The following is an 18,141-nucleotide window of genomic DNA, read 5'->3' on the forward strand; positions in this document are numbered from 1 at the left end:
CTTCTGCGAGTGTTTTTTTTTAGCTGCTTGTTTATATAGCATTTAATTCTAGTTTACTCTTTCTTTGCAAACTTCATTCATTCACTTCAGTTATTTAATTGGTGCTTGAGGCAGGGGGTCATCATTGTGTCCTTCCAGCCTGTAACGAATCCCAGGCTTTGTCCATTGTATGGAAAGTGTTTGCTTCCATTGCTTTAAAGAGACGGTTCACCTTGAAGTTTAGTATGTTATAGAGCGGCTAGTTCTAAGCATCTTTTCAATCGGTCTTAGTTTTTTTAATTATTTATAGTTTTTGAGTTATTTGCCTCCTTGTGACCCCATCTATAAAACAAATGCTCTGTAAGGCAACACATTTAGGGGCCCATTTACTTAGCTCGAGTGAAGGAATAGAAGAAAAAAAACGTTGAATTTTGAATGTTTTTTTTGGCTACTTCAACCTTCGACTTTGAATCGAAATTTGTTCGACTATTCGAACATTAGATAGCCAAAGTACTGTCTCTTTAAGAAAAAACTTCAACCCCCTAATTCGCCACCTAAAAGCTACCGAAGTCAATGTTAGCCTATGGGGAAGGTCCCCATAGGCTTAGCAATCTTTTTTTGGGCGAGCAAAAATCGTTCGATCGATAGATTAAAATCCTTCTAATCAAACAATTCGAAGGATTTAATCGTTCTTTTTCATTCGATCGAACGAATATCGCTAAATCCTTCGACTTCGATATTCGAAGGATTTAACTTCGACAGTTGAATATCGAGGGTTAATTAACCCTCGATATTCGACCCTATGTAAATCTGCCCCTTATTGTTATTACTACTTTTTAATACTCATCCTTTTATTTCAGACCCTCTCCTATTCATATTATTCAAACCAATGCATGGTTGCTAGGGTAATTTAGATCCTAGCAACCAGATTGCCGCAATCTCCAACTGAAGAGCTGCTGAAGAAAAAGCTAAATAAGTCAGAAAATGCAAATGATTCATGAAGCATATTACAGTCATTGGCCATTTTTTCGTTGTGTTCTTTTCACTCCCAGTGGATTGAAGTCTTTAGGCGCATTGAATTCAGTGGCCATTTTCACAGTGGGTTTTTTTTAACATGAAATGCAACAAGGTTTTTGCTGTTTTACAGAAAAACTGTAACGCGGTTTTGTATAAAAAATTGTGGATGGTGAAACACAGAATTTTGCCACAGTGAATTAGCGTGGTCCTGGCGAATCTACTCCTGGCGAAGTGTTGCGATGTGAGCAAATCGGACGGTAGCGCAAATTCAGCGCTTAGTGAATCTACCTCTAAAGGTTATAATGGGTATGTTTAAATTAACCATGAGAAGTGACAGAAGAATTATTTCTCTTCTGTATATGTAAAGGAGAGGTTCTGTTTATTAAATTTTATATTGGTATTTCTGTGACCGTAGAGGACCCATTCAAGTGAAACATACAATTGCTTTTGGAGTATTCTACCAACTATGGGGTCAATTTATCAAAGAGTGAAGTTCCGCCACTAGAGTGAAATTCTGCAGCTCTCCATTCATTTCTATGGGATTTTGAAAGGCATTTTTATCAATGGGTGAAAGTGAAAGTTCACCCTTTGATAAATACACCTATAAAAATCCCATAGAAATGAATGGAGAGTGGCGGAATTTCACTCTAGTGGCGGAACTTCACTATTAACTTCACTCTTTGATAAATATACCCCTATGCTTCCCTTGTGAACTCTGGGCCATGCTGGATATATATAGTTACAGGGCTTCTGTTTGAATTTATACAGTCTTATCAATTAGTTGAAATGAAATACATAGCAACTGACTCAAGACTGTGCAACTATCTCTGTATATAGTATGCACAATATATAAACACTCCTATGCATACACATAGTTTGCCAGGACTGGCATTTGTCAGCACAACAGCTGAGCTGAGGACTAGATAGCAATACTAAGCGTGGGACACAAATAGAACAAGTGATAGGAACGTAGCAGGTGCTGCAAATCCTTCTGACTTTCAGGACTGATTTTAAAGTCTCCAGCCAAATCCTGAATTGCCTGATTATTGATCATTGATCAATGTATTGTAGAATCAGAACTTCTCGCACATGTTGGACATGACGGAGTTTATTGGAAAACAATGTAGATCACAGAAAAAGAAAAACGTAGGATAAGAAAAATCCTGTGCTCCAGAACTACTGTATCTGTGAATTAGAGCTTTCAAAAACCAATGGACATCCTAAAATCTATGTGACTTAGGCCAATTAGGGGAAGCAACAAATACTGTTCCTGAGTGAGGCTTGTGATTAGCACAAAAAGGCCACTCCCTTCCTACATGTAATAAGCAAATAGGCAGTAATTCTGGCATACTTCCCTGTTCTCTATCCTGTAAACATGCATCATCCTGCATATGCCTTTAATGTGGTCCAACCAACTACACAGATTATTTTGTAGTGAGTGTACAGTGCAGTAGGTGCTTGCATGCCAATGAAATTCACTTTCAAAGTTTGGAAAATAAAGGCTGTTTGCTGTAGATTAAAGGGGACCGTCACCCAAAAAAATATTCAAAATCATATTTTATCACATTAGTCAAGTGAAATGAACTTTAATTACACTATAAAAAATATTTGAATTTATATTGAATTATTTTCTTGTTTCCAGTCAAAATTAATTAATTCAAAATTACAGAAAGCAGGCAGGAGCCATTTAGTGGACACTGTTATTAAGGCAAGCCTTGCATCATCTCAAAATCTTGTTTGTGCAGCAGAATGCGGGACCTGATGTCCATCCCCATGCCCTGGCTACACAATTAAATGGTGAAGAGACAGGGGGAATATATGGAGAGCAGTGACATGTAGCAAGTGCTGAATGGAAAGTGAAAGTAATTGTCTGCCCCTCCTCTATGCCTAAGGTTTGAGCTCAAATAAACACATTCGCTAATTGATTCCATTATATTCTGTCTGGTTGCATTTTATTGCGTTTATTTAGATGCAGCATGTTGCATTTTCTTGCACTTGACGTGCTTAGCTAGCAACAGAACAGAGAGTGTTTGGAAGAGAAAAAAAGTGCACTTCGTTTTGTAAAAAAAAATGTGGTTAAATGCAATATATCTGTTTTTTTGCACTCAGCATGCATTTAAAAAATGCCCGTGTGTAAGAGCCCTTAATCTGAGTTTCCACCTCACAACTTTAATTCTCTTCCTGCCAACAATGTAGAAGTGACACAGTCTGCAATAGTTAACAGACTGCTGACAACATAGAAAAGTTCCTTGAGCCCTCATGAAGGGGAAAGGGTTAACACCACCCATATGAAACCCAAACACTGAATTGCCAATTAGCAGTTAGTTTTTGGGTGCCTGCTGCATGACTGCACTAAAACAAGAGTTTTCGGTATTGACTAAAATTTGCTAATTCATTAGCGTATATATTATATATATTTTATTAAGTTGTTTCATAGAGTAGGTTTACATGGTTATGATGGCAATCTAACAATGATTCTTGCAATACTGTGTTGTAACTAAGATTACCTTCTACATACATTTTCATGTGGAAAAATATGGGACAGAATTGCCAGGGATTATCCCATCAATTGGGCAGAATATTAACTGTATCATGTGGCAAGTATATAAACAGTAAAATTGTATATTCCATGGAATCTTTTGGGGCTGCTTGATTAAAACAGCAATTACAAAATCTAAAGAGTGGCAAAACAGTATAATGTGCCAGGCTATAAAAGCAGGTTGTATTGTTTAAACTGTAAGTTAATGAAACCTCTGTTAGGTACCAGTCAGATGACTTAAAGGGCATTTATTGCTAACAGCGTGCTTGATAATTACACTTTATAAAAAGGCAATGTGAAACATTTATGAAAGTGTTGTTTATGCTTAAAGGGTCAACCCCAACTCTTTCCTATGCCAAGAACACTTTATTAAGTGGCAAGCTTGACTCTCAGGTCAGTTTGCTCCTGATACTTGCTATTTTTAGAACCTTAGGCCCATTAGTGACATTCATCACTGAAGCAGTCAGTAATCCCTGCTATCGCCTGCTGGTACGTAGTGTTTATCAAGCATCTGTAGTTACTTTGCAAAACACCTCTGGATTTCTGTATAATCCGCAAATATCAGAGTATTCAAACCACTGACAACTGATAAAAGCCCAGCAGTTTTTAAGTGTGGTGAGATCAAGCATAAACCTGAATAACAACATAGTTTTTTTTCCAGTGTGTTTTGGAATTGTTATATCTGAATTTTCAACACAATATTTGATATCCCTATATACTAATGCATAAACATAAATCATTTACAGTATGCCAGTGTTAAATGCTCTCAAAGAAACTTCCAGAACTGAGTTGGAACAGGGAAAATAGTGCTGGCAAAATGATAGTAATGGCAAATTTTCTGAAGTGACAAGGACTAAAAGCACAAGGACTATGTAATATACTAGGGGTTATTTACTTTAACCGGGGGCAAAAGATCTAGAAAAATTTGTCACCAGAACTATAGTGCAGCATCAGGAGGCACAGCTAGCCCTAACCTTGGGGGAGTGACAGGCCAAGGTTTGGGGTTTCATAGATTTTAACACAATGATTCCTGCAGTAGTTGTTTGCTACTTTTTACTTAATGACATTTGGCCAGGAGTGCCCACATTTTTATACATACAGTTAAAGAAACAGTTCAGTGTGTAAAAATGAAACTAGCTCAATAGATAGGCTGTGCAAAATAAAAATGTTTTCGGTATAGTTAGCCAAAAAAGTCATCTATAAAGGCTGGAGGGACCGGATGTCTAACACAATAGCCAGAACAAAACACTCTAAGATCTTAGTTAGTAAGTGACTTGAGGGGGGGGGGCACATGGGGAATAACTTTTCAGTTAGTTTGCTTTTTGATCCAGTTTTACAAAACCTACAGTGTATCGTATTACAATATGTCCTACACCAGGCCCTCTCTGAGCATGCTTCTGGAAGTACACAATTTTGTCAGACCGGAAAAGGGTTTATAAATAATACAGAGGCACTGCATTAGTGATATGGAGATAGGCCTGAAACCCACAGAATATTAGGATTGCCCAGGTACAGACGGGCCAGTCACTGCTTTTTCTGGGTCACATCATCAGTATGCACTTCTTACTCCTGTACCGGAAGCCGTTGTTCATATATATACCCTGTGCGTGTCAGGAGGGAGGGTTAGGGTCAGGTCGCACATCTGCACCTCTGACTTAGAATAATTTTGTATATTACTCTCACCGTAAAGTCGATTTCTCAGAAGTCGAAATAAAAATGTTATTCAGTCTCAAGCAAAAAATTATTTCGTTCCATTGATCTATTTTTATTTTATTTATCATTTATTTTGTGCTTTATTGCTGGCCTCACATACTCAGTTGAGGATTCTGAATTTGCTTGCGCATTAAAGGGCATTTTCATACTGGAAATATCCAAGCAATGAATGATAAATACCCGAATATTCGTTTGGTGTTCAAGTGTTAAATATATTTAAGTGCTACTTGCTTTGGTACGAAATCAAAAATCTAGTTCTAAACTGATGAGAAGTTAACACATAAAAAAAAAAATTCTATCTGTATGTGAGCAACCTAAAGCTTTGTTATAAAAATAAGTATGATATACAAATTGGTGCTGTCACAAATGTATACTTTTAAATGCAGTTAAAGAGTTACCCAGCTTCTACATGTTTTTTAACTGGTTTTCCCATCTTCCAGAATCCACAATGTGCCTGCATAGCCATCTCTTAGGAAGTTGTGATGATTTTTCTACAGCTTTTCATCAGAATACAGCAAACTGTTATAAATATACTGGCAGATATCCCTTGTGGTGCACTATGACCTCTAACACCCAAATGTAATAAAAGGCACAATGTTTGCCCAGGAGCAGTAATCCATAGCCACCATTAAGATGTTTGTTTTTAAACAGGTGACCAGTAAATTCTACCTGCTGATTGGTTGCTATGGCTTACTTAGTGGCTTTTATTACATAACACCCAAAGTGTTTTGGCAATGAACACCACACACTTGGAGGTGGGCAGGTACTGGGTATTTTGTAAAAAGAGAGCCCAGCATGGGGCAAACAGGGTCATCTTTGACACTTTTTGTGCCTGCCAATTTCTTTTACATACCGCCATATACATACATTTGAACAGTTTGCAAGTAAAAAGCTCAATTCAGTTAATTTTTTAACAAATTTTTTTTTTGTTTTAATTTTTTTAAATTTCATGAAGGCCCCACACAGATGTAGTGTCATACCAGTTTTTCCAGTCTCTCATAATACAATAGAGTCATAGGTGTATCTGTCTCCAACAGGTAGGTACCATGAGTTATTTACTGTATGTTACACTAAGGGGCCGATTCACTAAGCTCGAGTGAAGGATTCGAATGAAAAATACTTCGAATTTCGAAGTATTTTTTGGGTACTTCGACCATCGAATGGGCTACTTCGACCTTCGACTACGACCTTCGACTTCGACTTCGATTCGAACGAAAAATCGTTCGACTATTCGACCATTCGATAGTCGAAGTACTTTCCCTTTAAAAAAAACTTCGACCCCCTACTTCGGCAGATAAAACCTACCGAAGTCAATGTTAGCCTATGGGGAAGGTCCCCATAGGCTTGCTAAACTTTTTTTGATCGAAGGATTTTCCTTCGATCGTTGGATTAAAATCCTTCGAATCGTTCGATTCGAAGGATTTAATCGTTCGATCGAACGAAAAATCCTTCGATCGATCGAACGAACGTTTAGCGCTAAATCCTTCGACTTCGATATTCGAAGTCGAAGGATTTCAATTCGAGGGTCGAATTTCGAAGTATTTTTTACTTCGAAATTCGACCCTTAGTGAATCTGCCCCTAAATATACCACAGATAATAGATCTGGTGTTTCAGCATTTATTTAAATACATATGTATTTAAAACCACCCAACAAAATAATAAAAACTGTGGTATTCCACACTTTATAGAAACAAATGTTTTGTCCCATGCCCTACCTTTTTGGATTAGAGGGGAAATGCAAATTATTTGTTTGGTTTTTAACAAAAATAAAACTCATTTAATATATATATATATGTTTCCTATAGGTAGAAGAGGGGTGAGATAACCGAAAAATCAAGCCCTCTATTTTGGCTGTGTCCCAGATCTGCTTGAGCATCGACCCTGTCTGTGCAGCTACAACCAAATCAGGAGGATCAGCAGGATTCTGGACTAGTATATAGTATATATATATATATATATATATATATATATATATAGTATATAAGGGCACACGTTGAAATACAGCAAAATTTAAATATGTTGTAATATGTTGTAATATGAATTGCACATTGGCATTTTTTTTAAAAAATATATACAAAAAATATATATTGTACTAACTTTTCTCTTTTTATTCTTTAAATATTTTTAATTGCTTACAAGATTAAAGTTGTAATGTATTGGAGACTTCATAACATTAAAGGGATTCTGTCATGATTTTTATGGTATAGTTTTTATTACTAAATTACACTGTTTGTGCAAATAATTAATTCTACCATTTTACACATACAATTTTATTCTTTAACCAATAAATGTATTTTTTTAGTTGTAATTTTGGTGTGTAGGCAGTCATCTCAGATCATTGTGCCTGATCCTGTGCTTTCAGAAAGAGCAAGCACTACACAATATAGCACACAAAAAGATTCCATCTTCTTTGCACCAACACAAAAATTGTTTTAATAAAAGGCAATTGTTATTAGAAAAAATTAGCTTGCCGAAAAACAAGGTTAGTTAAAACTAATTTAAAATCACGTGGCACTTCCTCCCACTGCTACCAATTATAACCTAACATCCCACAGCACTGAGCAACTAAATAGCACTCATGCTGAATACCAGGTTGTACATGCCAACCATATACAGAGACCCCCTAAAAGGCAAATCACTGCTCTATACACAGTTGTAATAAAAAGACAATTGCCATCATTACAATGCAAGTGAATGGGGGTATACTTATCACACTACAATAACGCAGCACTCATATCGCCTTCTCAAAAGTTGTCAGGAGTAATTTGCATAATCGCACACTGTACCTAAATAGCGAAAAGAAGATGGGTTTGTGTCCAATAATCCAATACGAATGAAGCGAAAGTGTGCGCATGCAATTTCGTCCTCAAATATCCAACAAATGTCCTCAAATATCCAACATTCATTGAATCTTCATTAAAGCCCAATGGGGAGAGGCTATTCAGTTGGAAGACCTATCTTGTAAGATCAATTTTTTTAGCATCACCACCCCTTGGACTCATTGTTATTTTTTCCAATCCCTTAATGTTAGTACCTTCAGGACAACCATTCTGTTCAATAAGAAAATGTGTCACTACCGGGGTTAATGCATGTCCCACTTATCCCTTTCTGCATTGCATATAAGGGAAAAATGTTTTTGTATGCGCATTTTAAGGGGTTATGTGGTCTTGTTCACATGAGAAAATAGACAACTGCTTTAGTTTGGCATTTGATAAACTGCCTCAATTGGAACTCAGTCTTATGTAATGTATCCCAAACACTCTTGGTTCATACCCCTTATTTTACAATCTTAGACATTTTTCATGGGGCCCCTATAGTGGCTCCTCATTAAAAAACATCCCAAATCGTTTTTTGCCTTCTTGGCCACTAATAGGGGTTTAGAGGGGAGCACTGCTTTGAGGACTGTATTGTGTTGCAAAATCTGCCAATGCTTTGCCAACTTCCCGTGTAATAAAGCCCTTTCATCACAAAAAGTCATGGTGAGAACAAAATTGCGTGTATGTTGGTGTAAGGGGCACAAAGGCTCAGACAGGAGTAGCGGACCTAGGAGGAAGCACCAGTCCAACAGTTCGAGGTACAGGCAAGGATTTAGAATGAGATTGGTCAAGTTCAGGCAATATGGTCGGTTCAGGCAGCAAGGGTTCAGTAAACAGGAACAGGAAAGGATCAATACACAGAATCAAGATTATAACACTAGAAGCGCACCCAGGAACTCACAAGGAAGAACCTATTGTAGGGCAAGGTGAGCAGTGTCTCAGCGTCTTTCATAGGCCTCATTTGGAGCCAAAATTAGACGCAGTGATGTCATGACGCTGGCGTCCTCACGCATGCGTTTTCGACTTTGACGTCCATTCTGACACTGACGATTCGGCGCCGGCGGCCAATCCAGATCTGCGACCAGGAGGAACCAAATGGAAGACACTGCCATCTTGGGACACGCCATCTTGGGACGCCAAGTAAGATTTCCTTACAGTTGGCACTACACAATGGAACTGCTTTCAGATGAACTATTGTTTCACCTGCTTATTTGTGGTGTCACTACATGGCTTGTCTCCTTTTTCTCCTGCTTGTGTGCTATGCTCATATATAGCACACTGTGGGGCATGAGAGCATTTTTAGAAAATTAAATAAATCAAAATGAGTTCATTTTGATTTATACAATGTTTAATCCTTCTCCAATCTTTCACAGTATTTGGGGCTAAAGTTCCCATTTCCTCTCATTGTATTTAATGTATTTAAGGGTGTTACTTCCCTCTGCCTCTCACTATATAATGTATTTAGGTTCTTCAGTCATTGTTCTCTGTAGTCACTGTAACATTATTTACAAGTGCTTTTAATTTTGCATTTTGTTAGAATGATCTACACTCTGCAGCTTCATAGAGAAGCATATAGGAGTGGATCCACTTCTCTCTGCCTACCTACAAAATGCAGGCTGAGAGAAGTGGGCTGTACACCCAGTGTGCACTTACCCATAAGGAGCAAGTCATAGGTATTTGTAGGTACTCTGTTACCGGTAGGGAGCAAGATATCTCAGGGGTGACAATCTGCCATTGTATTTAAGGGTTAGTGCACACTGGGAGATTTGTCACTCTTGGGAAATATGTGCTACTTTTACTTTGAAGCAGCAGAAGACAATATTTGGCGGATTATGTAATTCATGTTTTAGTACTGGAGATTCCTACCGACACCAATGCAAAAGTATTTTCAGGACGTTTGTTGCCTGCGGTAAAGCAGATTTCCATGGGCATCTAATCCCTATGTGCCAAAATCCTAAAGAGAAATTACACTTTTTTTACAGGAGGGTTTCTCAATCAGCAGTGCTATTAGCTCAAAGCAGAGCATGAGCAGCAACATAGAAACATGGAGGTGCTTTCAGTTCAGACAACTGAATCTATCAGCAGAGGTATCACGGAGCTGTTATCTTGTTACCTGCACATTGTTCTGTTAATAGGATGGGGAGGGTGTCCCCAAACTTTTATACATGTGAGCCACATTCAAATGCAATAAGAATTCGTGAACAGTGTAAGCATGAAAATTCTTCCTGGGGGTGCCAAATAAGGGATGTGATTGGCTATTTGGTAGCCCCAGTGTGGACTGATAGCCAAAACTTGTTCGGTTTGACAGTACACCTGGATTTTATGCAACCAAAACTTGCCATCTATGAGGCCACTGGGAGCAACATCCAATTGATTGGTGAGCAACATATTGCTCAGAAGCCACTGCTTTGGGATCACTGGGCTAAGGTGAACGGGGGATTTGACATCACTCCAACTTGCAGTGCAGCAATAAAGAGAGGCTGAAGTTTATCAGAGCACAAGTCACATGGTTGAGGACACTTTGGAAAGTAAGAAAATGTCTAGCCTCACATATCATTTCAAAATTAAACAAAAAAAAATCTGTATGCTCTTATGAAAATGGGATTTCAGTACAGGACCTTGATAGTGGAGTGCTATTAGCTAATATTTGGAAAAAAAACACACTTGAAAAAAACATGTTTTCCAATGACATAATCCCTGTAAAGAAAAAATGCATGCAGGTCCCTTTGAATATTCAAACAAGTAAATACAAAGAAGAAGATGGAAATAAAATGTACACTTACAGCTGAAATTCTGTATACAACCTAAAAGTGAGCACATTTCATAACCTACTTTATCATAGCAGGAAACATTTCTAAATTTTTGGCAATCAGGCGGAATATTTCCTTAGTGCTCCTATTGCAGGGAATGATTTAAGTCTAATACACGTGCAGAGTGTAAGAACTTAATGTACCATTCCTATTTGTAGGTCTGTCAATGAAGGCACGGCAATAAATATATCAAGTTTTTGCATGGGGGTAGAATAATTTATGATAAACACAAGCACCACCTCATAAAGTCTTTTTATGTCATTGAACAAGTTTCACATGGATTTGCACTAAATGGAAAGCAAGACCGCACACAAACATTCATCAAAATGGAAAAAGAAGTAACCTAAGTGGTGGAGGTGCTGGACTATAAAAGTACAGGCTGATTTAAATACTAGGAGTCGTTCACAGGGAAAATTAAAGCAAAACACCCAGAGGAAATGTAAGCTACATGGCAAGACCTACTATGCTCAAGCAAAAGAGAAATGCACTGGAAATATTGATGGAGATTCAACAATTTCCATGTAAAATAAAACTAGTTTTTATGGTTTAGGGTTTAACTTAAACGTTTTTCACACATGAACATTTGCCGTTGTCAAACTTTTCTCAGAATGAATTTGATGACAAAATTGACCCATTACAAGCAGAAGCATCTGTAGGCTAGGTGCAAAAAAGAGCTGCAATTGGACATTTTGTTGCACTTTGCCCATTGCAGGGGGCATTGTTCAAATAATTGTAGGCTTCTGTGCTCTGTTTTGGAGTGTAAATGGGTTGAGGCATGTTGGCGTCCTCCCCTCTTGTCTCCTACCTACCCGTGCATCATTCTGAGATGTAAGGTAGGAGAGACAGGATGGAGCTCAATGTAGAGCACAACATGCAGGGGCCTTTCTGAATGAGGGGGTTTACACTTGTTCTTTTATGTGTAAAGCAGAATGATTTTTATGCGGGCCCTATTATTTACTAAATGGGAAACTTAAGAATAGGCTTAACATGAATTTGCATGAACATGGTTACTTAATATTGCAGGAGATAATCTAGTTAAGTGTATTATTCATTTATTATTTGCTTTCCTAATGGTTTCTCTCTGCCGTTATATAAAATATTAAAGTTTAATGCTTCTGATATGAGGATGCAATGTTGGCGGTTTCAACCAAGTCACAAGAAGCTGGCCTGAAATATTAGATGACAGTCTGTTAATTCAGTCACAGACAGCATGTCTCCTCTTCTCCTCCTCTGTGTATTGCTTACAATGCTGTCATCTTGCTAGTTCTGATTTCTGCTCATTTTACCATGCCACTGAGCAGGCATATTTATTTCCATAATCATTATTAAGTATTATTTGTCATCTGGAATAAAAAATATATAAAACAGTTGTATTCACAATGCATTGTGCTTGATGGAGCAGCAATATCACTAGCATTGAGAGAGTTTGGGTATTATTTACTAAAACCCTAATTTATCTCATATATCTCAGAAAAATTCATGCAAAAACCTGAATAGCTCACATTTTTTCTGGCATTTTCCTGAATTGTTCTAATTTTTCTAGCTTTTTCTCTCAAATTGCTAAATTTTTCGAGTTTTTTCCCAAAAACCCTAAAAAGTCGGATTTTTGGGCTAAACCCAGTGTAGACCACATAAAGTTCAAATTGAGAAGGTGCCTCTCCCTCTCAGGCTTTTTACAGCATCGGGTATAATAATTCTCAAAAACGTTGAGGTTTTTTTCTTACATAAAAGTTCTGCTAGTGAATTTTTTAAGATTTTAAAGGGGTTGTTCATTTTTGGGTTAACTTTTAGTATGATGTATAATGAGTAATATTCTGAGACAATTTGCTCTCATTTTTTATTATTTGTGGTTTTAGAGTTATTTAGCTTTTTATTCAGCTGCTCTCCAGTTTGCAATTTCAGCACTCTGTTTGCTAGGGTCAAAATTACCCTAGCAACTAGTGATGTGCTGGCAGACCCGATACCCGCGGGAGCCGTGGGTTTACCTGCGGGTCGGGCGGGTTCGGGTCGACCTCGCAGTGCTATTCATGTTTGACGGGCACCTCCAAATGCTGGCATCTGACTTCCGTGTTCTGGTTTTATAGTGTCGCTTCTGCTCATCCCGCCCCTTTTGTGATGTCATTGTGATATCATCGGTGGGGCGGGTCTATAAAAGGACCCCCGGAAGCGGGTGCGGATGGGCGCGGGTATTAGCAGGGCGGGTTAGAGTCACATCACTACTAGCAACCATGCACTGATTTGAATAAGAGATTGGAATATGAATAGGAGAGGGGCTGAATAGAAAGATGAGTAATAACAAGTAGCAATAACAATACACCTGTAGCCTTACAGAGCATTTGCATTTGTTTTTAGATGGGGTCAGTGACCCCCTTTTGAAAGTTGGAAAGAGTCAGAAGGAAAAGGCAAATAATTGAAAAACTATAAAAAATAATGAAGACCAATTGAAAAGTTGCTTAGAATTGGTCATTCTATAACACACTAAATGTTAATTCAAAGGTGAATCATCCCTTTAACATTCAGATTTTAACAAATAACGAATAAAGCAAGTTTCCAGATTTAATCCCTATGCGTTTTTAGAACAAGGTTTAATCAAACAGAACGGCATTTTCCACATTTAAGCACTATTCATTTTTAAAGCAAAGTTGATGGTATTGGGAAGTTTAAAGAGATTATAACCCCCAAAATAAAAATGTTGCCTTTGAAAGAAAGCCAAAACCACCTCCATCCAAGGCTCCAATTACCACAAATGCTTCTGGTGTTATGTTTTGTTAATAGTCAAAAACCAGCAGTGCATAGAGTAGCAAGAGACAGACAGACACTGATTTTCAATAGCAAATATATTTACAAATAACCTACACAATACATGTATATTAGAACCTTGCTTAGAATTCTATTTCATTTAACTGGGTTTACATTCTCTTCATCAAATAAATATACAGTATATAATGATAAGGCATGTCTACAGATAATGGCAGGAAATGACCACAATGAAAAGCATGCAGTCACTTTGGTGACTAGGGATGTAGCGAACTGCCGATTTGGTGTTCGCGAACGCCGTTCGCGAACACCGGCAAAAAATGCGAACGTTCGCGGACAGTTCGCGAACTTCGAACACCCGATAAAATCGTTCGTTTCGAACGATCGAAGGATTTTAATCATTCGATCGAAGGATTTTCATTCGAATCGAACGATCGAAGCCATTCGATCGAATGCTTTTCATTCGATCGAATGCTTACAATCGTTCGAACGAATGGAAATCGTTCGATTTTTAGCAGTCGAAGGAATTCGAATGGTCGAATGGTCGAATGACTTGTATTCGCAAAATGCGAACGCTCCCAAACGTTCGCGAACATTCGGCGGACGCGAACGGTCGAAGTTCGCGCGAACTAGTTCGCAGCAGAACAGTTCGCTACATCCCTATTGGTGACCACTTTGATGGCAGGGTAGAAGCCTACAGTCATATCATCAATACAGCTATAGAGGAGCAGTATGATTTAGCAAGAACAAATCTACAAGGGTCAGATGCGAGAACCCTCAAATTATATTTGCTGATTTCTTGGAATGTATCCTCATTAAAATCATCTGGAAATCAATTGTTTTATAATCTAAAAAGGAAGCGCAAACAACAGCTAATAGTGCAACACTGTAGTGCTACAAGGGCCACTGCCCAAATAACATCAAAGTGCTTATGCAACTACCACTCACTTTTGCCATGATGATCAGTGAGAGGTGCAAGCATGGTCATTTTAAAGTCACTTGCACTTTTCAATCAGTGGTTATCCTTGCTTATAAATATTCTAGGTGGCATCATGTGTGATGTGGATTGATATATAGAGAAAAAATGTAGTAGAGTGTAATCCCATTTTATTAATACAACTGTATTAAAATAAGGCAAGCCCACAAGTGGATACAATTTTGTCTGTTGGATACAGCATATAAATAAGCTCTTATTCCCAAGAACAATCCAACCTCCTCAGTGGTACCCATATAATAATCCATAAAACTGTTAAAAAATATTAAACTTTAAATAGTGATAATAAAGGAGCTAACAAAATGACCTCTTAACCTTATGTGTTTTGTGGGCTTTTGAACCAGCTACCTCAAGAGGCATCACCTCTCTTCACAAAGCCCTCAAAATGCACGTGTCCATATTAAATGTCACTAAAAGCTATAAAATCAGAACACAACATGCTCTCTACAGAAATAACATGGTGGACCTAGAAATAGCAGTGTGGCTAATGGAAAGATATGAACCATTGGAAATGCTTAAGTATAAGGGAAGAGCAGCCTGAAATAATTACTAAAGTTAAAGGCATTCTGTCATGATTTTTTATTCCTAAATTACACTGCAAATAATTCACTCTACCATGTAAAATTTCATTCCTAATCCTAGTCTTTTTTTAAATTGTAATATTGGTGTGTAGGACAGGCTATTGTTTCTCCTACTCAATGTAACTGAATGGGGTTGCAGTGGGACATGGGTTTTTACTAATGAGTTCTGTTCTTATATGCACAAGGTAGCTGTTATATGGTTACCTTCCCATTGTTCTGCTGATGGGATGCTGCGGGGGGTGATATCACTCCAACTTGCAGTGCAGCAGTAAAGAGTGACTGAAGTTTATCAGAGCAAAAGTCACATGACTGGGGGCACCTGGAAAACTGACAATATGTCTAGCCCCATGTCAGCTTTCAAAATTAAATAGATACAAATCTTTTGAAAAATGGATTTCAGTGCAGAAGTCTGCTGAAGAAGCACTATTAACTGCCCCACGACAGTATCCCTTTAAAGAAATGTCAACCAAAAAAGAATAATTACCCCAAATTTTCAATTAGAAGAAATGTGTGAGCTAATCATATGGAAAGGCCCTAGAAGAAGGAAGGCAGTGCTAAAAATTATAGCAAACTTTTCTCTGATAGGCAAAGTACTAAAGTAGTTACTAGGCTGCTTATTAAGTCTTTCTTAAGGTATTGTATATGTGTAACTGCTTCATCTTTGATTCTTAAAAGCATTTTGTGATTAATTTTAGTAAAAATACTAGCATCACAGAACAGAGGAAACACAGGGACATCAGAATGCAAAGGAATTATAGGAGCATGTGATGACAGAGGGCTAGAGAGGCAGGAGAGAATTGCTCACATTAGAAGACATGCATCCATAAAATATGAGGGTAGAGAATGCCCCTGTTTCTGCATGCCTAGGCATAATTGTGGACAAAATATGGAAAGGCAAGCAGCTGTTCCAATCAGAAAGTAGGTTGCATATTTTGGAAAATTTGAGAAGTAAATTTTTTTTGCATTTGTGTGCACTGCATAAAAAGGTTTAAGGGAAAAATATTTCTGCTATGGAGATGCTGTATTCTGGCATATGAGATATCCTGATCATGATATTGTGGTAAGGCAGGCATAGCAAATCTGTGAACCACATATTACAATGGTAAATTTACTGTTTGTTAAAGATTAGGAGATATAATTAATTAAATAACCATGGGCAGATTTTATTTGAACATATTTTTCATTAATATCTAATCCTAATAAAAGGGTTATCAGAAATTTCCTTTACAATGGTCGGTACTGCATTATGGGTTGTTACCCACAATTAAAATTAAAGTTATAATATCACATGTGGAGGCAATTTCCTTCTAAAGCAATAATAACACAAAAAAGTTGAGTGAACAGGCCTATCTCAGAGAATACCTCACAATTCTACACACTAAACAAGTGGTGATTGATATTGCTATTTAGTAAATGTTGGGCTTTGTAATGCATTGACACATAAAGAATACTTATTACTGTATGTATTACTCCACCTAGTATTGTTCCCTAGGTAAATGCTGGCATGAATTGTTGAGTATCCCCCCCCCACCCCAAGCCAATGGAGAAAAAGCACCCCTATGGTAATATGTTGCTGTCCTGCAGCTAATGAAACCCTTAAGTGCTGATTTGGCAATTGGACTATAAGTAATTACTGCAACTTTGACACATGAACTATTACATGGTATATGGTGTACTGTAACACACTGCAATATATTATTTATCACTTTGAAATATGAACCTCCATTTGATATTCACTGTGTCATCTAGAAATGATTACTGCTCTAAAGTATTAGAAGCTATATACACACTGCAACTGGTTTATTTAAGTTATAATGGAATAACTATACATTACTTAAAGGGATTCTATCATCATTTTTATGGTGTAGTATTTATTTCCAATTTACACAGTTTACACTGCAAATAATTCACTATATCATATAAAATGTTATTCTGGAACCAACAAGTGTATCTTTTTTTTAGTAATATTGGTGTGTAGGCAGCCATTTTAGGTTATTCTGCCTGGTCAGGTGCTTTCAGAAAGAGCCAGCACTTCACAATGAAACTGCTTTCAGATAAGCTAGTATTTCTCCTACTCAATGTAACTGGAGGAGTCGTAGTGGTACTTGGATTTTTACTATTGAGTGCTGTTCTTATATCTGCACCTAGCTTCTGACAGCAACATGTTTGTCAGCTATTTTTCTATTTGTTTACTTTATATATAATTTCATTCATGCACAATGGGTTTTTATGTTTTATGTCATGTAGGTGGGTATCTCTGGTGTATTGTCATCACTGTGGGACAGGTTTTTTTCTTGATACTGTGCTATTTAGTATTGTTTTTGATATATAGAGGGAGAAAAGCGGGAACATCAGTTTTTCTACATTGAAGCAATTCTTTGAGCTATAGAACATGCAAATACACTTTTACTTATGTAGAGTATCACAGAACTGTAGTAGGTATTGCAACAATTATAGCAGGGACATTCCTTCAATTCTTCAGTGCCCCTTGTAGTATTGGTGCGCTAATGTGTCTTAGTAACACAAAGAAAATTGTAAGTCAATGTGTTGGTCTAAATGACATGTATTTAGACTAAATAAGCTTTGAAAAAGGTCCCTGTGTGAACTGAAACAATGACTTCACTTTTTTCACTGCACTTTTTTTTATTACTAAGACACATGAAAGAGACCCATGAATGCACTGGGTGTTAGGGAACAAATAACTATCAATAAGAAAGTACAACAAAAATTAAGATGGAACAATCCAATAAATAAATAAGAGTGCAGTGCTTTTGTGATAAGCATAAGATCCTGTTGTCTCTAGCCTTTTTGGCAAGACATTTTTTGACACACAAACACCCGTTACCCTCCTTGTGGGCTATCTTGATTGATCATATTCCCCCCTATCTAGGGGTGGGGATAGAGCTAAAATTCTGCTACAAAGGGAGGCCAAAT

This window comes from Xenopus laevis, chromosome 4L (genome assembly GCF_017654675.1).
Source record: "Xenopus laevis strain J_2021 chromosome 4L, Xenopus_laevis_v10.1, whole genome shotgun sequence".
Lineage (NCBI taxonomy): Eukaryota > Metazoa > Chordata > Amphibia > Anura > Pipidae > Xenopus > Xenopus laevis.